The sequence below is a fragment of the Amblyomma maculatum genome, chromosome 1, assembly GCF_055883805.1.
Source record: "Amblyomma maculatum isolate TAMU_Amacu chromosome 1, ASM5588380v1, whole genome shotgun sequence".
NCBI lineage: Eukaryota > Metazoa > Arthropoda > Arachnida > Ixodida > Ixodidae > Amblyomma > Amblyomma maculatum.
The window spans coordinates 153,929,759-153,951,124 of record NC_139344.1 but is presented as its reverse complement, the minus strand read 5'-3'; the positions used below and the strand labels follow the sequence as shown (position 1 = coordinate 153,951,124).

The 21,366-nt window shown below is 45.4% G+C and overlaps 2 long non-coding RNA genes across 3 annotated transcripts; one reads left to right on the top strand and one right to left on the bottom strand.

Annotated features, from left to right (window-relative positions):
• The first annotated feature begins 2,271 nt into the window (after nt 1-2,271).
• Nucleotides 2,272-14,102, top strand: LOC146204663 (uncharacterized). Its single transcript, XR_014704017.1, has 2 exons — nt 2,272-3,536; nt 13,822-14,102. It is a non-coding gene; the product is annotated as an uncharacterized LOC146204663 (long non-coding RNA).
• LOC146204662 (uncharacterized) lies at nt 3,630-19,405 on the bottom strand. 2 transcript variants are annotated; one of them, XR_014704016.1, is made up of 4 exons: nt 19,334-19,405; nt 19,159-19,263; nt 17,114-17,225; nt 3,630-3,943 (listed from the first exon to the last, which is right to left on the bottom strand). It is a non-coding gene; the product is annotated as an uncharacterized LOC146204662 (long non-coding RNA). The 2 variants fall into 2 exon arrangements; XR_014704015.1 differs by lacking the exon at nt 19,334-19,405 and having other exon boundaries at nt 19,159-19,327.
• Nucleotides 19,406-21,366: the final 1,961 nt, after the last annotated feature.

Sequence of the window (21,366 nt, the reverse complement as noted above, 5' to 3'; positions counted from 1 at the left end):
GCAAATGAAGCGCGAGTAAAATATGGGAATCGTGAACAGGGCGAGATTTATTGGAGCGAAGCTATATCGTAGATATTTTCACTTCTCAGACGCATTAACTTCTAAATACTAGCAATCCCAATTTGAATTGCTTACCAAGCTCTTACAGGTTGGCGTTCTAGCGCTAGCGTTAGTTATTCCATTCGTTTGTTTTTGTTGTTCTTTGACGCTGATATGTACTTTGTTTGTTAGCAAGATCTTTCACCCTTTTATAATCTCACCGCGTCTCGTTCGGAGACCTACGCTCAGGAAATTTTGTTATCACGAGGATTTCATGAAGACCGTGACGAATGAGCGGTGGTCGCTCTCCTACACTTAGATTTCATTGTCGTGAAGCGTCTATGTAAGTAATCGTGAATTAATAAAGCCTGGCTTTCTATGCAGCACAGCTTCACTCATTCATGCCCTTAGTGAAATGCCTCAAGCCATGTGGTTCTATCCATGTGCTTGCCGAATTCACTTGAAGGCCCTTGTTCACAAACGTGCCCTAAGAAATAAGCCCCAGAATGCATTTACATGACGCGCGACGAAAGACTAGGCTAACAACGACGGAGGCAGAACGATGCTATGATAAGGTGGTTAAAGATGCCGTAACATTTCAGTTAACGTAAAACTTGGCAGTAGAAATCCACGTCAAGTAAAGTTGGCTGAACAGTTACGGTGTCCATTTTTCTGCCTTATCCGAGCATCGTTCTGCCTCCGTCGTTGTTGGCCTTGTTTATCGTTCATAAGTAAAAAGACAATCAAATTCCCCGCCAAAAGTACGTTACTGTGACGTCACAAGCAACGTCACGTGTTTGTTGTGCCTCACAGTTCGCAGGGGGCACTGGGAAACTAAAGCCTCGCACAGAGTCGACACGCAGGCTTCTATGGGAGTTACGCTACCATTTGTTCTTCTACCATGTCGATTACTTCAAATCTTGCGTGCACGTTTCTGTACAGTCCTGTCGTTTTTCAGAGAATAACTGGCACTTTTTACATCAGAAACAATAAATTACTTTCTTCCTGCCGATACATTCCGAACATGCTTTTAGTGCGCTCGCCCAAGTTCCGTACTTGCCCCCACGCATTGACATTATAAATGGCATTGAACCATTTTAACCTCGCAGAAGCCGCTAAAATCACTGTACTCTCCTAAGCTCGTTTCCGATGCACGGACATTTTAAACAGGAGCGAACTTACCAAGATGAGGTGAATTGCGCGTATCGGTGGTCTCGGTTCGTCGATGTTGCAAGTGTACGACAACAATGTTTTAGCACAGTGTTTAAGGGTCTGGTTGCAGACTTATAAAAATTGAGAAAGCATATGACAACCACAGCGGTAAAGAGGAAATGTAACAGCATAACAACAGCACATATTTCTGCCGAACCACTTGCCGGACGTTATATGCTTCAAGCACGGCGCCATGAAGAAAATCCAAAAGCGAATGCAGCAAGGTATGCAGCGCCACTACTCGAAATTACAGCAATTACAAATTCATGGAAAATATCAGTTACCAAAAAAAGTTCCCTTCTGAATGACATCTAACATCAATTCAACATTTAGAACTGTATTCTTGTTGAGAAAGCTTAGTTTGTTGCATCCTAAATAGAGAAAAAAAAATTATTCGTTAAAATTTGGTAAGTGCCGCCTTCTGCAGTTCTGCACCGCTCGCAAATGCAGTTTCGGCGCCCTATTTGAAATACTTATTTTAAACGAGTGCATGTTTGCGCAGATAGACCTCGCAAGGGCTGCTTTGCTTTATCGAGACATTTGACGCACGACATGTAGCAGGGATCGCAAGGCACATCCGCGCAGACCTGTGAGAAACCAGTGGAAATGTGAAGATATTCCCTTGCTCCTTTTTCTTCTCGCAAGCAATATTCCAAGCACAAATAGAAGTGACTATGAAAATACTTCGCAGAGCCCAAAAGGAAGAATACACTGACGCTGAACAGTCAAATTACGAATCCAACTGGATTGACATGTTGGAAAACAAGCGGCTAATTTGAGCCTGGCAGTTTTGTTGATGTGTTCAACTGACAGCAAAGCAGCCTAACTACTGGCATCAACTAGAGCACAACTCACCCGTGATTTTTTTTTTTTTTTTTTACTTTTTACAGGGACTCAAGCTATACAAATCTTTTATAAATGCACTAAACAAAGCGGCGCAAGCATAGAAACAAGCGATAGTTTGTTTTGTCTCGCACTCTTATTTTTTCCTTCATGCATGAGCGCCCACACACTAGGAGAATGAAAATCCTGCAGGTTATGCACCTGTATGGATATGAACGAGGAATGACAAATGATGCAGCATATGTCCAAATAAAGGCACATAATGCTCTTGGAGAGCCTATAGAAACTCTCAAATTGAAATAATCTTATACTACAATCCTTCTTTTCTTCTGGACGAACACAATGCTTATAAAATATGTTCGCAAAATATGGTCTGTAATGCAAGCAACTTTCCTGTCATCAGCAGGACATCCGCGGCTATGCATCTAAAACTTGCAGCCACTGTGGGGAAGCAATATGAAATGCAACAGTAAGATGCACTGCCTTGATCTAGCAATCTTTTTCCACCTCAAATGAGAATTCAGTGTACTCACCACATTTACAAGTATTACAAGGTCCTTACTACCCATCCGGTTAGCCCCTGAATTTACATCTCCAAAATGAGAGGGCATGTGCTGCACTTACCATATTTGCTAAATATGCACTCGGGCACAACAAAACACAGTGCCTTTCAGGTCTTGCAGGCATGCGCTATGTTCATCTGTCAAGAAATGTCTAAATACTTGCGTGTCTAGTTAGAAACAGACCCCTATTTCACAAAAACTGGGCCAACTAAAAAATGTTAGGAACTCGCACAAGCCGCACAGTTTCATGCTCGCAGAATAGCAGCGATGTTCTTCTACCAAGCACATATATGACCAACTGCTTATTTCTGTTATCTGAAACTGCTTCCCCAAAAAAAATCTTGGCTCTTCAGTAAAACTTCCCATCATGTCAGAAAAGAAAGAAATGAAGCACCATACAACACTTCCTAGCTGCACCATAGAACTGAGCAGAGTCCACTTTTATTTTTTTGGTTAAGTTGTTTTTCTTTTTTAGATACGAAATGGCTGCGCTATTCCAAGTTTGACATTGTGTCTACTCCTATCTTCGTCCAGGTTGGATCGATAGTATGTATAATTGAATCGATAAATAAAAAATGAAGCTAGTGTGACTTGATGAAAATAATGCTCAGCACTTTCTGCACATTGGAAAGTACAAAACACTAGCCATGCAACAATGACTAGCATCTCACAACAAGTAGGTTTTCAAGGATATTGTGTACGTTTTTATCTAGGAGTGTCTTGCACTTTTTTTTTTAGGTGAAGATGCAATAGGTGTGCAGCAGCAAAGAAAAAAAAATGGCAAGAGCATAGCCGAAGATGATGATGGTGCCATGGTCAGAGAGAAAGTCGAAACCTGAAATGGTGTCACAGGAGCACGACGAAAGAACAAATTCTGTGGTACATAATGAGCTGTGAATGGCGACCCTGGCCGTGCAGGCGGTCAAAGCCGAAAGACACTGCACATTATGGTGTGAGAAGCGAAAGCACAGATAATGATGTCCTCACTTTTATTAGCTTGTGCAGTTTCCTACACATCACAGATACAGTAGCACCAGTATCAACAAGAAACGGCCCTCCACCGCTTCAAGTACATTTGTAGGAACAATACGTGGCCCTACATTTGTTGACATAATCGCAGTTCTTGCCTCAGGCAGTAACTAGTTTTCCTGGGGCAAAGATGCAGCAAAGAAACCGAGTGGCGTTATGAGGATGAAGGCGAGTAGGCAGGTGGTGAGTGGAGGTGTCAAAGTTGTCTGCAGGACAGACGTGACCGGGGCTCAGGAGGCGCGTAAAGGCAGGCACATCTGCAGGTGGCGACAATGACGCACAATGTGACCAGAAACTCTGCACGCATAACAAATAAGAAGGTTGTCATATGTGCGCCAGAAGTCCACACAAAAAGGGGATGGCTACGTAGGAATGAAGGCGGTAGGCTACAATGGAAGGCGGAACGGGATAAACATGTCTGACCAGATCTAACGTTGCCATACATGAGCGTTACCGCAGCAGGAACCTGCAGATTAATGAATGGCAGCACTTCAGACACTTGCTCGCAAATCAGCCTGAAAGGTCATGGCCACGCTAGATGGAGATCCCCAAATGTTCTTAATTAGGAGTAGCTGTTATGTCACCTCCCCAATCGCAATCTTTAAACTGGTCCAGCAGCAAGCTGCTGACGGAACTAAGCTGGAAAGTAATTCAAAGTGCACAGAAGGTGGCTGAACCAGAATGCGCTGCTTTGCTCCTGGCAAAGCATGAATATATTGGCAACAGTGATAGGGTTTGGGGCAACAACATCTGGACTGCGTCAGCCTTGATGTTTTTGAGAATGCGCTTTATCCGATCCATCTCTGGCTGGAGACTTCTAGATGTGTACACAGGTTCACAATGTCTTCAGTATAACTGGTGAAGGATCCTTGCAGCTGGGTTTAGGCTCACAAGTACTGTTTGGAACACAGCTTTTGTATGCAAGAGCGGCCAAAGATCTAAGAAAAGGCGCGTTTAAAAGCAGACTAGGTGGTGAAGTTTGCTTTGTGGTTTCTGCTCTACAAACTGGCAACGCCTGTCACATAAAACACCATGTTGTTCAGCTTCCCAGCGTCGCCTCCCTGGTTGTGGATGCTTAACCGCTTGTAAGAGGGAAGCCAATCCTATGTATCTTGGTCATTGAACCCATTGAAAATGGCAAGGTCCCACTATCGACATCAAGGTCCCTACATGCCTATCTTAATGTTTAGCCAGCTGTGGCGACCTAATCCTTGAAAACTTCATCTCATTCGCACACTTCATTTTCTGCTGCCCCTTGCTACACGAAGTCAAGAATGTAGCGCAAAAATAAGAACAATGGACGAAGAAGGACACATAAGGCGATTGACTAGCGCTAGTCGATCATTTTATATGTCCTTCTTCGTCCGTTCTTTATTTTTGCGCTAAATTCTTGACTCCATGAATCATTAACTAGCCCGGCAGCAAGCTACACTTGGGAGGGAACGGATAAGGTTTGCCACACGAGGGAAGGTGTACGAATTCAGGATCTCTGAACAGAATAGATATTCAGTTTTAAGCGACGAAGGCGATCTTAGTCTAGAAGCAATGAGCGATAATTTCAGAGCCATTGATAATGAGTGCATGGCAGAGGTAGGCAATAGGATAATTAGACAGGCTACCAGTAAACTACCTAAGCAGACGAAATATCTGATTATGAAATGGCAAGGCACGAAAACCTCCATTACAGCGGTCAGGATGGAACTGGCAGAGATGTTAAAGGTACTCAGTGAACGTAATTTGTTCGACGCAAGGAAGTATATTACTGAGAGAATAGAGCATGCTCTAAAAAAACAGTGCTAGCCTGAAAGAGGTGAAGGGGAAATTCATCATCATCATCATAAGCCTGACTATACCCACTGCAGGGCGAAGGCCTCTCCCATATTTCTCCACTTAACCCGGGAAATTAAGTAGGTGAAAATCCGATGTATGCATGCCAAGGTAGCCGAGGAGTTCTACACTGATCTGTGCAGTAGCCTAGTAACGAGGCTGATAATGAGATTAGCAATAGTTAAGAGCAATCAGACGTTCCGTCAGTGACAAAGGAAGAGGTTAAGAAAGCTTTAGAAGCTATGAAAAGGGGGAAAGCAGCTGGGGAGGCTCGGGTAACTGCAGATTTGTTGAAGGACTGTGGGGATATTGTGCTTGAAAAATGGCCATCCTGCACATGCAATGTCTGGACATTGTCACCGGAGTTTTGGAAGAATGCTGACATTATTTTAATCTTTAAGAAAGGGGATGCTAAGGACTCGAAAAATTACAGACCAATCAACATACTACCTGTTGCGTATACGGAATTTACTAAGGTCATTGCTACTACAGTTATATATATTGAACTTGAAGGGGATCACGAAATAGTTAGATACCTAGGCAATTTCATATAAAGCATACCAACAGATGAGGCTCTCTATAACCCAGAAGCATGAATATGGTACATGTATGGCAGCGGTGCGTTGCCTGCCGGCAACACACTGCTCACTAAGGGTGCGGCGATGACCCGCAAGGCGTACACACGCACTGAATGTCACCTCCCACCTAGTGCCGAAAAGGAGAGTACACTGGGCACACTTCCAAATGCCGCTTCGCAGGCGCCGGAAATCTTGGCAGGCAGCAGCTGCCAAGACTGTACAACCCGGCTCCATGCATGAAAAATGATCGTCGGTGAGCTGTTAAAACAATCCTTTGGAGGGCACGACACGCAATTCGATGGACATGAACAACGCTGCTAAACTTTAATGTGGGATTTTCAGGGGGATATTTTGAGAGTTCGATATAGGAATATGATATATGTGCATTTGATATATCTGGGATCAAATATAGAATCAGGGCAACCTTAGACTTTAATCAACCAAATGATCAGGCAGGCCCAGCCAAGGTGCACTGTACCTCCACCACCGGTGTGCTGCCATCGTTTAGACTATGACGACCCTTATAGACCAGAATACGGAGGGTAAATTGATCGCCGCCATTTTGAGCGCGCTGTAAGGGTACCTAGAGGTGCTGCAGCGAAATGACTGCTCTGCACTACCAAACGAGGTGGCCATGGGTATTCATAGCGCTTACGCCTTTACGTTTCTTTGAAGTTTTCACAACTTGCTGCTCACAAAATCGTCAAAAGTGCATTTCTGCCTCATGGCAAGGCTGTTCTCCACATCTCGCAATGGCAGAGGCAAGCACAGCGTCCACAAGTGGAGCGACTGGTTCGGTTAAGTGCTTGGTACCTTTCTATGCGAAAAATACTACGGTTGTGACTTTTCCACTTTGATTTGCATGCCCAATAATATGCCACATATTACCAAGACCTTTGCAGTACGCAATATATCTTACCCTCGCGTGGTGTCTGCAAAAATTTGTTGCAGTCCGCACCGCACAAACAGGTGGCATGCCGCAAGTGCGAGTAAACATGTCTCATTTGCTCCGATTCCCTGATGTCTCCGTTTTCATTTCAGCAAGGAAGTGCCTTTTTTTTTTTAACAGCCATGATAAGCAATGCCAACCAGTCACAAAAATAAGACCTTGATATCTCCTGTTTGGTTGATGTGCTGCTGATTCATTCTTCAACCCTGCTGGAACGAAAAAACAAAACAAAAGAGACACCGGGGAATCATCGCCAGTGAGAAGTATTCACTCGCAGTAGCGGCATGCGGTCTGTTTTGTGAGGTGTGGGCTGCGGCAGATTTTTTGCAGTCACCACGCAAAGGTAAAACATATTGCGGACTGCAAAGGTTTTGCTTGTACATGGGACATTACTTGGGGGTGCAAATCAAATAAGAAAAGTCACAGCCATAGCAAGCCTGCATGCAACGATACCATGCGCTTATAGGAACTACTCGCTTCACTTGTGGACACTGTACTTGCCTCTGCCCTCGCAAGATGTAAAGAATAGCCTTGCTGTGAGGCAGAAATTAACTTTTGACAATTTTATCAGCAGCCAGTTCTGAAAACTTCAAAGAAACATAGAAGCACTAGAGCTAGACACCCACGGCTGCCTCGTTTGACAATCCAGAGCCATAGTTTCGCTGCGGCACCTATAGATGGTGCTAGAACGCTCTCAAAATGGCAGTGTTCAATTTACCCTCATTGCTCTGGTCTATAGACCGTTTCAAAAAGTGGTCATGGGAGCTGCCATATTGAATACTGGGCTGTGCTGCTCGCACAGGAGAAGTTGAGAATTATCTCTTCCAAACCCGCCCCACAGCCCAGTCAAACCTGTTTCGCCGAGGCTCGTGAAAAGGCCTATAGCACAACATGCCACTGCCCTGCTGCACTTCTCACAGTCACCTAATCAAATTGCATCGAACCGCATTTCTTGTACCTGGCGCAATTAATGGCCCAATACAATTAATGTTAAGCAAAAATCATGTTTCGCTAAATTTTATGGCACAATAACAAGGCATCAAAACATCATGGCAAAACATCAAGTTTTGGAGTTTTGGAACAATATTGCGTTTTGGGGCAGGATGGAGCAGAATGAAGCAGTTTGGAGCAGAATGAAGCAAACGGAGTGAATGGAGCAGTACTTCCACACTGCAGGTAACAAAGCACTGGATGTTGTTGGCGAATGTGTCTGCTTAGGACAGGTAACAACCGCAGATCCGGACCATGAAAGGGCAATAACTACAGGTTTTCCCCCGAATTTAATCCTAGTGCTAGTGCAAATAATCTGAGCGCTGACTGATATAGTCTGCGTGCCATGTAATTTAATTTGAGTGCTAAGCATTTAATTAAAGCGCCAGCATATTTATTTTGAGCGCGAGCTCAAATAATGCCAGCGCCAACTAATTTACTCTGAGTGCCAAAGCAATTAATACAAGCGCTGGCAAATTTAATCCGTGTGCAAACCAACTTAATCCATATGTGGAAAATGAATGCAATAGATGGCTCCAAAGCACGAAACATGAATTCCAGAAATAAATCGAAATTGAGATAATCTTTCAGACAATGCGCCAAATCAGCGAAGCGTCAACTTATAGGATAGCCTTAAATCAGTATTATGAAAAACATTGCCTTGATGCAAGTGTTTTAAACCTAATGTCTCCCAGAAAATAAAATTAAGCACTGCTGTTTGGGTTGTAAGCTCTGCTGTACATAGTTACAGCCACTTTGCCATGTCACAGCCAGACTGAATGCAACGGTGTGCGCTCTCTCTTTCCGTGGTAGTGGCCGTGTAAAATTGAGAAAGCGGTAAAATGAGATATGTTTCTCTGGCTCCATATCTTCTTGCCTGAACCAACTCTGCTTTATGCTAATCCTTCTTTTCTGTTAGTGGCGTTGAATCATTATTAGAAACACAAATACATTTCTGCACCGGTTGCCATTTCGTAAAAACAGCAGGCTGTCGAGTGAAGGCCGAAATGCCATCGGCATGCAGATTCAGTGCATATGACAACCCATAATAAGCAGTGCTTGACCAGCCGATTAGAAGATGACAGTCATATTTATTCACTTGTCATAAGTCTAAACTAAAAGCTGCAAGAGGTGTGTCATAAACTGCAGTTTTTCAGCTGCGCGTGGTTCTTGGTTTTTTGCACGATACAAGAACAAAGCGAAATAGTGCATGCAGATGTGACACCTAAGCGTCGCATGGTCTGCGAAGTGATCTCAATTTCGATTTATTTCTGGAATTCATGCTTTGTGCTTTAGAGCCCTCTACCGCATTCATTTTTCACATATGAATTAAATCCGCTGGCGCTTGTATTAACTGCATTGGCACTCTGATTAAATTGTTTGGCACTGTCATTATTCGAGTTAGCGTTCGGATTAAATACACTGCCGCTTTTATTAAATGCCTGGCACTCAAATTAAATTACACGGTGCGCAGATTGTATCAGTTGGCGCTCAGATTATTTCCGCTGGCACTAGGATTAAATTCAGAAGGAAAACCTGTAGAACAAGTCTAGGATGGAGCGCATTTGGCAAGTTCTCGCAGGTCATGACTAGTAGCTTACCGGTATAACTCAGGAGAAAAGTAAATAACAGTTGCATCTTACGAGTACTCATCTATGAGGCTCAAATGTGAAGGCTAATTAAACGGGTTATACTTAAGTTGAAGTAGATGCATAGAGCTACGGAATGGAAAATGGTAAGTGTAGTCTAGAGATAGGAAGCATGCAGAGTGGGTCCAAGAAATCAACTCTAAATAATGACATTCTAGTCGAAATCAAGAACAAATGGCCACAAGCAGGACATATATTGCAAAGAGAGGATAACCGATGGTCGCTAAGAGTAACAAATTGAATTCCAAGTGAAGGCAAGCGTGGCAGGGGGCGGCAGAAAGTCAGGTGGGTGGACGAGGTAAGTAAGTTTTCAGGGGTCAAGTGGGTGCAGCTAGCACAAGACCGGGTTAACTGAAGGATTATGAGAGAAGCCTTCGTTCTGCATTGGGTATAGTCCAGCTAATGATGATGATGATGATGAGCTATGGACGAAAAACCGCACGGCAACAAAGGCTCCTTTATCACAGAAAACCTGGATTAAAAAAAAATCTTCCCACCAGTTGAACCAAACTCATTAAAATGGCCAATTTGCCACCACTCTGAAATGAATGGCCGTGCAGCATAACTTTTGGGATCTGCACTCACAAAATCAATACTGACATGTACATTTCACTTGAGAAATCAGTCGCTAACGGTGACACCAGCATTTCATCTCTCCTCCTGAGTACTCCCTGCCACTCTAGATACTGCTTGTGTAAAAAGAAATATTGCTCACATGTCGTATTGTCTACGAAGAGGCTTCACAAATTCATAAAACATTTAGGCTCCAACGCCTTTAAATTAAACTGCGCACGCTCTTTTCTCTCTGCGCGTGGAGGGGCAGCTGAACTGCGCATGTGCAAAGGTTATCGCGGTGCAGGACTTGCACTTTTGAATGCAGCAAATTAAACCAACTTAGCGTTTTTTTAGGTATAAGTCACAGAAGAAAGGTACAAAAAGATGAAATTTCTAAATTTTTAACAACATAACTAAGACCCTGAGCTTCAGGCCCTGCGTGACCACCCCCGTGCCCTCCGTCTGCAGCTCGTGCCTCATCCGCTTGTGACCGGATTGCTCTGGTGCGACTTGTCATCGGCTCTACCGCGTCCATCCATCCCGGGGGTCTTTCCTCCTGCCATTTTCCATTCCCTTCACGACATCTGCCATCCCAGCATCAGAGCCACATGGTGCCTCATTACCCAGCGGTACGTCTGGCCAAACATTAGATGTTCGCCAGTGGGCCCGCTCGTGTCTTGCTTGCCAGTTAGTCAAAATGACTCACTATACAAGGACTCCGCCCCAGTCTTTCCTGCCACCTGGTTGTTGCTTTGACCACGTTCACCTTGATTTGGTTGGACCACCACCTCCATCTAATGGCTGCCGGCACATTCTGATGATGATTGACCGCTTCACTCGTCGGCTCGAAGCAGTGCCCATTCTGGACATTACTGCGGAAACAGTTGCCAAAGCCTTCATTTCAGCATGGATTTCCCACTCTGGCTGTTACCACGGATCGTGGCCGCCAGTTTGAATGCATCCTCTTCACTTCCCTTACCTGTCTGCTCGGCACTAAACACTGCCGCACCACAGCATACCATCCTTGTGCCAACGACATGGTTGAGCGGCGCCATCGTCAGCTCAAGACTGCCCTCATTGCTCGCCTAGATCGCGAGCACGGGGCTGGTCACCTTCCTGTGGTGTTTCTTAGCCTACGAACCATTTTTCGTCACGACCTTGGCTGTTCGGTGGCCGAAGTCATCTCTGAGACTTATTCGTTCCTTCGGCTTCCTCGTCCCAGCCCCTGCAGTACCTTTAACGCCTCTGGGACTGCATTCAACACCTAAACCCAGTCCCACCTCGATCATCTGACCGTCAGATCTTTGTGCACCCAGACCTTGCTTCCTCGACACATGTTTTTCTAAGGCTAGACACTGTAAAGGCGCCTCTTAGCCCCACCCTATGATGGCCCGTACCGCGTCCTCAACAAGACCACAAAGTCAGCGACTATCCTGCTGGATGGTCGTGAAGAGGTAATCTCCCTGAATCGCCTTAAACCCAAATACATGGAGACACCTCCCCAGGAGCTCCACTCGGATGTTGCTGTCTTATCTGTCGACGTGCCTGCCGCTGAGGCCATCCCTGCCCCGTTGGCGCGTACATTTCGCCGCTCCATTTGGTCGGGGGGCCCTGTAGCGCACAGCGCCGCTGTAAAGCGGAGGCGCTAAGATAGGCGTTCACACCAGCAAAAGAAGAAAATAAGGCTGAACGACGCGTGCTCAGTGAGCAAGCACGGCATGGGCTGTTCGGTTCGAGAAGCCTGCCACGCTGGTCCTCTTGTTCTGGTGCTCTGCTACAACGCCGTAAATTCCTTACATGCTCTTCACTGCAGGATACTTTCTGCCGGCTGCAAATATACACAGAACCAGCACTCCACTGCTTCAATAAAATGCTGCATTAGGCTTGGGCACTGCCAGCTTCGACAATAAAGGAAAGAAGGCCACGGACACAAAGAAAAATTTAAATGAAGCTGAACCATGGCACAAGGATCAGAATTCCCCGCAAAGTAATTTGAGATGCAGATCAAAAAGCTGCACAGAAGACTGTTCTTTGCCCGCAGCTGCGAGGAGGGCTATCAAATGCAGGTGCCGTATTCGGTTCGAGGTCGAGCACAGAGACTGGCATTCAACAAAAACAGTATGGAGCTCCTATCGGGATGGAGTCTGATGACGATTTACGACCTGAGGGAAGTCGGCGCAGCCGTGGGCGAGCTGTGTACCACGGGCGTACTGGTACCCCATGACGGGTAGGCGAGCCATGATAATTCGCCCCCTTGTGTTTCCTCGCGACTGCGGCGACAGGGATTTCAGCAGAACGAGTCAGATGTACGGCCTGCATGCGGGGCCCGCTCGGCATAGGGGGTGGCCTTCCTTGCTTTGGCAGCGGCACCAGGAGTGGAGTCCAACAACCCAAGTCCCGACCCCTGCCCTGATTCCTGTATTACATGGGCCTGCTGAAGGACCAGCCGTGCGACTCCAATCGGGAAAATGGCACCCAGGTGGAGGCCACGATTAAGGGAGGAGGGTGTTGGAATTTTAGATTCCCCGCGCCCGCACGACACGGCGAACACCCCCTCTGTCTCCCTCACGGGGATACCTCAGCTCTCTCCTTCCCCTGAAGCAGTGGCAGAGAGGGCAGGGGCGAGAGAACTGGCGTAGCGTGCCGGGCGGCCCCTCCTTCCCCCTACCCTCTCATATCAATGCACAGCATCTCATCCGGGGGAGACGACGGCGCGACGCCAGAGCGCGCGAATGCTGCTATGACCAAGGATAAAAATTGGGCACTCCCAATAAACAGCCCAGTCCGGTGGCTCTGCCTCAGTGTTTCGTTCTTCCCTGCCACGGGTGTGGTCAGAGCTAGCGGCGGGGCGTTCGGTTCTGAGCACAGAGCCAGAGTCCCGTGAGAACCCCCACAAGGTGTTGGTACATGTCTCCTTGACGTCAGCTCCGGCATCCACTGCAGTGAAGAGCAAGCACAGAGCAACGCCAGGGTTCAAAGCGATCGCTGAATGGAAATGTTTTTTTTTTTTTTTTCATCTAAAGCACAAATTAGATTAAGCTCTAAAAAATAAATGCCATTGAATGGTACTGTGTCATGTAATATTTATATATATATATATATATACACATATATAACTGCAAAAAATTTGCACATTTAAAGCGGACAGTGCCCAGGCCTAAAGCACCATTGCACTCAAGCAGTGGACTGCTAGTTCGCAGCCAGCAGAAAGTGGGCTGCTGCGATGAGCAGGCACAGAGCAACACCGTGGCTGCCTGCAAAGGCCCAACTTGAGAAATTATTTTCTCACTTAAAAGCACCCTGATTAAACCTTCAGAATTAAATGGCAATGAATGGCTGTGCAAACTAGTATCTTTCATATTTTTAATAGGGCCACTTCATTACATAACTGACGAAGTATAAACCTTAATAAGGTAATTTTCTCGGATTTAGAATATTTTTGCAGGTGCACCTTACATTGTTTGATCTCATTTATAATGTTTTTGCAGGTGCACCTTAAGTTGTTTGATCTCTTTTATAGGCTTTCTGTCTTCTAAAACAGTTGGAGAAATAGATTGAGTATTATAATAGTAATAATTGGTTTACAGGAAAGGAAAAGTTTTTCCGTGGACACCTAAATCGCGCTGCAAGGGAAGGAAGATGGGAGCGAAAGCGGAAGGAGAGAGGCCCCATAGTGGAGTGCTACGAAGTAATTTTGACCACCTGGGGATCTTTAACATGCATTGACATCGCACAGCACACAGATGCCTCTCCGCTTTGCATCCATCGAAACGCAGCTGCCGGCAGTCGGATTCGAACCCAGGCACTCTGGAACTCAAGTCTAGTGTCTAGTACCATAAGAATATAAAATTTGATAAACATTTCAAAATTTCAGCTTTTTGTACCATATTTTACGATTTATATTTGAACCAATATAAGGCCGATCGCTCGCGATCCGCCTCTGCTTTTTTTTTTTTTTTTTAGGAGGAGGAGTAATGCCCCCTGATGTTCCCGAGATTCTTAGGTGGTGCCTGGGAGAAAAAGACGCTGAAGTCTGCTCGCGCGCTCTGTGCGGAGCACTGGCTGCTGGTACAGCTTCTCCCTGTCTTTTAGGCACGTCTAGCTCTATTGTCCGTGACAATATTTTATGATTTTTATTTGTACAAAAATAAGGCAGAGTTTGTTTATTTCCTGCACATCAAAAGAACAATGCATTTTATTAATATGAAAATGTTTGTTTATAGTGATGCATCAAAAAGGTAATTCTTTTACAAATTTATCTGAGTGACTAGGTTTTGCTATCAATTACAAACTTAAAAGAGTATAGACCACCTTCACTCTGGCTACGTCATGAAGATGCGGTGGCGCTGTCGTAATTACAGACTTTCGCGTGGTAGGAAAAACAATGCTTCAGTTGCTTTCGGCTACTGTGATTGTGTGATGGTTGGCTGCAGCCGAAAAAATAAAAAACAAAGCACCATGCTGACTAGTTGCATCACCGTGGCATGTACTGGAAAATAAAGAACGCAAAGTTTAGTAAGCTTGCACAGGTTTCTTACGGACGAAGGTCGCCGTCAACACTGGGCCATCGCAGTGAGGCGCGAAGGCTGGATACCGACACCTTTACGCCAGAGCGGTTACGAGCTCAAAAGTCATGAATAACTCGAGTTTGGCCTTCTTTATGACACGCAATGGCATTTTGTGAGTGCACGTAAAATGTTGACGAGGCAGCCAGTATATTAATGCGTAGACCTGTTTATAATGTAAACAATTCCTCAAGCAAATTTTTGTTTTTCACTTTCTAATTGTATGTATTATGTGCAGAGTGAGCTGCTGCGCAAGCGATCTGCGTTGCACTCCTCCGTGGTTATATTGTATGGCTAACATTAGCTTTGTTCACCTAAAATTATTTTAAATTTTGTGATGAAATGTGCATGCGCTGACAGCAACTGATTTGCTCAATTGGAGCTGAATTTTATTATATTACTCAGGGGTTTGAGTGGTATTCACTGCAGCTAATTTTGAATGAGAGTTGTGGGGTTGAGCGTCCCGAGCGACATATGGGCCCCTAGCTGTTTCAGATTTTGAGGATCTTTGCATCAACTATGTACTGCATGGCACACTGTCGCATTACGAGTTTATCCTACATAGAAACGTGGTCACGGCGGCCGGGACTGAACTGGGTAGCCCTAACTGCAGAACCAGCATGTGGATGCTGCAGCTTGTAATGCAAGCTAAAAGCTTGAATATCCATGAAGAAATTATAAACGCTGACACCAATAACCTCCCACGAACAGAACAGATAGGCGTGCAGCGTGGTGATTTAAAGGAATAATTCAAGGATAAGCAAACCTGTACGGTGCCAAGGCACAATGCCCTTGCTACTGTTGCCATGCTTACCAACAACGCTCATTTGGTGCTCGGAATGAAGAATCATCCGAGAATGCAATGAAGTTTTGAGCGGAGTACTTCCTACCTGGTTTGCGTGCGCTGTTTACGAGCGAGAAAAATCACATTCCACTTACCCGACTGAAAGTTGTTGTACGCACCCAAAGCTTTGCAATCCTCGATGCATTCCGCGGCTAATGTGCTGGGCAAATAGCAAATAGATATCAATCAACGCTGCTCATTTTCAAGGCAGCAACAACTTCGCTCGTGAGCTTTGAACCCGCTCTTGGTCTGGTACGGTGTGCAGGACAAGGCAATGCATGCTGTGTACGTGAAGTTTTTCCAAGTACTGCTTTTGTACTCACTACTGAGGTTCAAGAAGTACTCACACAGCGTGTGGGTATTTTATCTGCCAAAAAGGTGCCTGTATATCACAATAACACGCTCTTGGCAAGCATGGCCACAGCAGTGGGGTGGCACCACAGTGCCGCTCCCGTGCTTTCCGCCTGCTCTGGGGCCATAGACGACTGCCGCGCCACCTTGATTGCTGTTTGTTTTAAACATGGCGAAGACCTATAGACACCCAATTTTTGGGTTCGTGTTTTATTAGCTGTAATGATGCGCAAGGTATTACTGTACAGAAAGCACCAGGTGATATCCACCTATGACCGCTAAACAATTTATCATTGAATTTCTTTCCTCACCCGTTTCGGTTTCAAAAGCCGTGTGATGGCTGTGACGCCAAAGTTAAGTCTAGGTCACGTGACGGGTGAAAAAAAAATTGTGATATCCTGTGATGTTTAAATTCACTACAACGCTGAAGCCAGCCTGCCTAAAGAACCGGAATCACAAGTGAAGAGCTGGCTATTATACTGCGGCTTTTTCATGCCGTGCATGGCTTGGACTTGATTGTGATGTCACAGCCATCTCTCAGCTGCTGAAACCGAAACTGGCGAGAAAAGAAAATTGAACTGAGAATTATTTAGCAGTCGTAGGCGAAAACCACGTGGCAATCCGTATACAGGAATGTCTTACAAAAATACCACCAAAATTTGGTGTCTATACTCCTTTAAGATGGTGGTCACGGGCGGAAAATATTTTTTCGCCAAACCAAAATCAAGCTGGGATAATATTCTTCATAGCAATACAATTTGCTATGATTTTTTAAAAAGAAATTGAGGATGGTCGAGCCCATAACCTGTATCAGTTGGTGTAGAATGAAACCGGCACCTTTACCTTAGCAGATCATGCTAGCAATAACAGCCTAGCATTATCCTTGACGCATCAGCATGACAGGAAAAAAAAAAAAAAAAAACAGTGGTAGCATAACATATATACACCATCACAAAATCGAAGAACTTGAAGGTAAGCTGTCTAAAAATTGTAAAAATATTTTTTTTTGTGGAACTGCAGCAGCATCATACTTTGTACAGAAAAAAATTGTTGGCTTGACAAGCACTGGACCATACATATGCTGGTCTGCAAATATGAAACGCCTTTGCCCACACGTACCAGTCACAGCTATCCGATGGAAACTAAGGCAGAATCAAAAGCACAGAAGAAAGCTGCAGGTTGCCTCCAAAGGATCCCTGTTTCAGCACACGCACCAAATACAGGGAAGGACCTGGAAATGAGAACAATGCAATAAATGCCCACTCCTGGGAAAGGTAAGACGTGAAGGATTTTGTTACAACACAGAAAGTATAATGAATGAAAGTATGAATTCCGCAATTCATTGCAGTTGGTTGTGTCTACTATCTTTGCAAACATTTGTCGTCACTTCGCGTAAAGGATCAATTTCTCTTTCCTAATTCTGAGGCAGTTGCTGATTTGCTCCAAAATGAGAGCTTGGTATACAGTGCTGGTTTTAGCGTAGATGTGGTTGATTTGTATAATCTCTTCCACACTCTCAACTCATCCAGTATGTTCAGCAATGTATTACGGAGGACTATGATGAATGCTGGTTCCAAAATGAGTGTGGAACCTTAACCGGATCCTTTTTGGAAATGTTATCTTACTACCTGAGTAACACGTTTGGTGAGCGAGATGGTCGACTATACGCAAAAATCTGGTGTGTGCATAGGTGCCAAGGTAGCTCCCATCCTCAGCGACATTTATCTAAGTAGGGTTGATATGAAAGTTGAGAATGATTTAGCCAGTTGTTGCATGCACATTTTCCGTTCCGTGGAAGATTTTCTGGTGCTAGCTAGCTCTGTGAATCCTGAATTTGTGTCAAATGTTCTTGATGTTTTTGCACGTAATGGGTCGGGACTAAGGCTCACGCATGAAGTCCCTTAAAAAACAGCCTTACAATTTCCCGATTTAAAGTTGTCTTTCCAACCCCACCATGTCTGTTGGCAGTATTCACCTAGGAGTGAAAAGCCCCTTCTGAATTGCAGGTCCTTTCATTCAAAGCTCGTAAAAACTAGCATTGTTACGGGATGCTTAGGCATGGCAGTGAAAAAATCTTGTCATCGTAAAATGATGTCCAGTCTCTTAACTCAGGCGGACAAATGCAGGGAAGCTGGTTTCCTGAACTCAGTTCTCGTCTCAAGTGCAGACAAAGTCCTCCGCGCGCTAAAATCGTCTTCAAGCATGTGAGGGCGGGAAAGGGGTTCGGAGTAAGGAAGAAGAAAGGTAGTAGTCATGCCATATGTACACACGCTGTTGCACCAAGTTAAAAGAGTAGGAGGCAAGCATAGGGTAAAAGTTCTGTTTCCTTCTCCTAACAAACTAGAAAGAGTGGGAGCCGCGGTTCAAGGAATGCACGAGGGGCGCAGAAGAAATATGTGCAATATAAATCATGAAATAGATATGTTCCTTGCAAGACTGGCATAGTATATCAAATCGCTCTGTCCTGTGGCCTTACCTACATAGGCCAGACTGTGCAATGCATTAAAGTGCGGCTCATGGAGCACGCTAATTCGCTGAAAAAGAAAGAAACTAACCTTGCGAAGCATTGATTCACGTGCGAATGCACGTCATTTTTTGATGACAGTGCTGTTTTGATCGTTCATTCTTACCAGTGCACCAGCGAAGTAGCCAAACCTTTTCACACCAGAAAAAGTAAAGGGTGCGTGAGTACGCCTTTTGTCACATTATCTCCTCGGGAAATGAATATGCTGCACAGTGGGCAGCAGTTCTGCCGATGCACTCGTGCTTTTAAATGGTTTTTTTCCTTTTTACCAAAACTTGAGGTCGTTGGCATTGCGCATGTGCGCTGTTTCTTCGTGTGCATATATATGATGTGATTCTTCCCAATAAAAAAATCAGCTGTAAGTTCACCGCTGTTCGTGTGTCTCGTTTGGTTTCTTTCTTGGTCTGTGCATGTTTTGCGCTGTTGGGCCACCATTAATTTCGATTCTCTCCCGCATTTTATTGCTTTGGCTGTGGCGGTGCTGATCGAAATTCATGCCCTGGCCACATCAAAGTCATGCTGTGGACTATCTTCATAAATAAAGTCAGTTTGATTCCATATATCAGCACCCTTGTGGAGCAACCGGTTTTTGCCAGCACATATTTTTACAAGCGGGTGCACTCAAGTAAGTGCTACTCACCTTTTCATGAGGCACAAGGCATACCATCGGGAGAGGCCATGAATAGAAGCTGCGACGAAGCCAAGATCTCACAATCACCGTGCATCAAGATTATTTCGGTACACACTGAAAGGAAACAGAAATGGTTGCTCTTGCTGGGACAGGGCTAGCCGGGGCTGTAGTGCCTTGAATATACCGGGGCCAAACGGAGGCGTATTCCAAAATGACCGGGGGCCCTAGCGGCGCGGCCGGTGGTGATAACCGTGGCCACTAGGCTGCCAGATGATAGCGTTCTATTGTTGGTTCTCGTTTCGGAACTCGGGCGTTTGTGACTTTGAGCACAACGTGAGGAGTCTCTACAAAGTTTAGTTTTCCGCACCTGTTGGCATGCATGAAAAAAAAAAATTAAGTAAACATCTCTCCCCGGTATGAGACGGCACAAGCGCAATATGTTTGTTTACAACTTCAAGTTAAATATACGTCCACTCAAAGCATTTAAGCAGTTGACCCAGATTTCTATGCACTGAAAAAACATCCACGAAATAATATCTTCAGAATATCCCTTAAATGATTATCTTCATCGAATAATACTCTCAATATTCACACATTATCGACAAGTGACATTGGGCATTAGGACCATTTGTGGACATCCTCTGAATATTTATGGTTTACGGGTCCGATCCCGACCGCGGCGGCTGCGTTTAAATGGAGGCGAAACGAAGAGGCGTCCGTGTGTACTGTGCGATTTCAGCGCACGTTAAAGATCCCCAGGTGGTCGAAATTGCTCCGTAGCCCTCCACTACCGGCTCCTCTTTCTCTCTTTCCGCTTTCACTCCGACCTTCCTCCCTTCCCTTACGGCGCGGTTCAGGTATCCACAGAAACAAGCGTGACAGATATATTGTGCCTTTCCCTTCCTGTGAACCAGTTATTATTATTTCATCTTATTCATTTTTTTTTTCGCTTTCTCCTATTTCGTAAAGCAATGTCGCACGGGCCTGCTACTGGCTCTGTAGCTGAGCCACCTCCGCTGTCTCGTGCGGACAGAAGAGAAAATGGAGAAGAAAGAAAAAGAAGTGGGAGAGAAAGACGCGCGCTGCAACAGCCGTTGTCCACCACCGAAGCGGTGGCGGGTGCAATGACGGCCTACAACAGGTAAAACTCGGTGGCAGGCTACACTGGCCCCCGCCGCAAGCGGCGGTGACCTACCTACCCCAGCCCCATCAGGGTCAGGACCAGCCACCGTTCACAACTTCCTCTACCTGTCGCACTCTGCAGATCACAAGAATTCGGCAAGTGAGGATGAGGGAATATGGGGCGTGTCGTCGCATGAACCAATCAGTATGCGCCACGCTGCGGATCACTATAGGATTCGGCAAGTGAGGATGAGGGAATATGGGGCGTGTCGTCGCATGAACGAATCAGTAAGGGCCACGAATGGAACAACAAAATATAAGTAAATATGCATAGCTATATATAATACTAGCTCATCTCCCTGCTATATGCGTCTCTCTTCGCAGTCTGGCTTTGTTCTACATCGGTGAGTAACTGAGCTGTTCTCACTTGATAGATTCTGCTTTCTGCACAATACACTGCTATCGGTCGCCACTTTTGTGGACTTTAGCTCTCGGACCGTTTTGGTTTTGCAGCGCCGCCAATACAACGGAGGTTTCTTTCAGCCATAATTACTTTTAAGGGGAAAGCCTTTAATGGCTCATACTGTCGTGGACAAAGTGTGTCCTGCTTCTGCGGCGGCGGTCGCCTGGCGTTCTTTGGCGTGCGTTCGTCTCTAGTTCAAGTGTGAGATTGCAGAAGGCAGGAACGCTAGAAAAGAGTAGACTTCTGGAGGAAAGGCTAGCACCCATGTGCACGATTTCTCTGCCGACGTGGGAGCGCACGGCAAGGCTCAGGACGGGCCGGTCCTTTGTGTGATAGGTGCGACGCCATTTTGAATTTAGGGTTAGCGTGTGTTTGTTTAGGGTTAGCGTGTGGTATAGTAGCAATGTTTGTACAGTGTTTTAATTTTGTTTGGGGTTATGTTTGTGTTTTTTAGTGTCGGGCGGAATTGTGTTTTAATTTTTTTTTGTGCATATGTTGTACAAAGACGTGAAGGTTGTCGCCGCGATTAGTCTTTGCGACCGGCCTGCTGACGCGGATTAGTATTTGCGCTCGCGCAGTTCTGCTTCTTTCGGTTAACCACAGTTTGAGTGAGGCCCGTTTTGCCCGTTTCA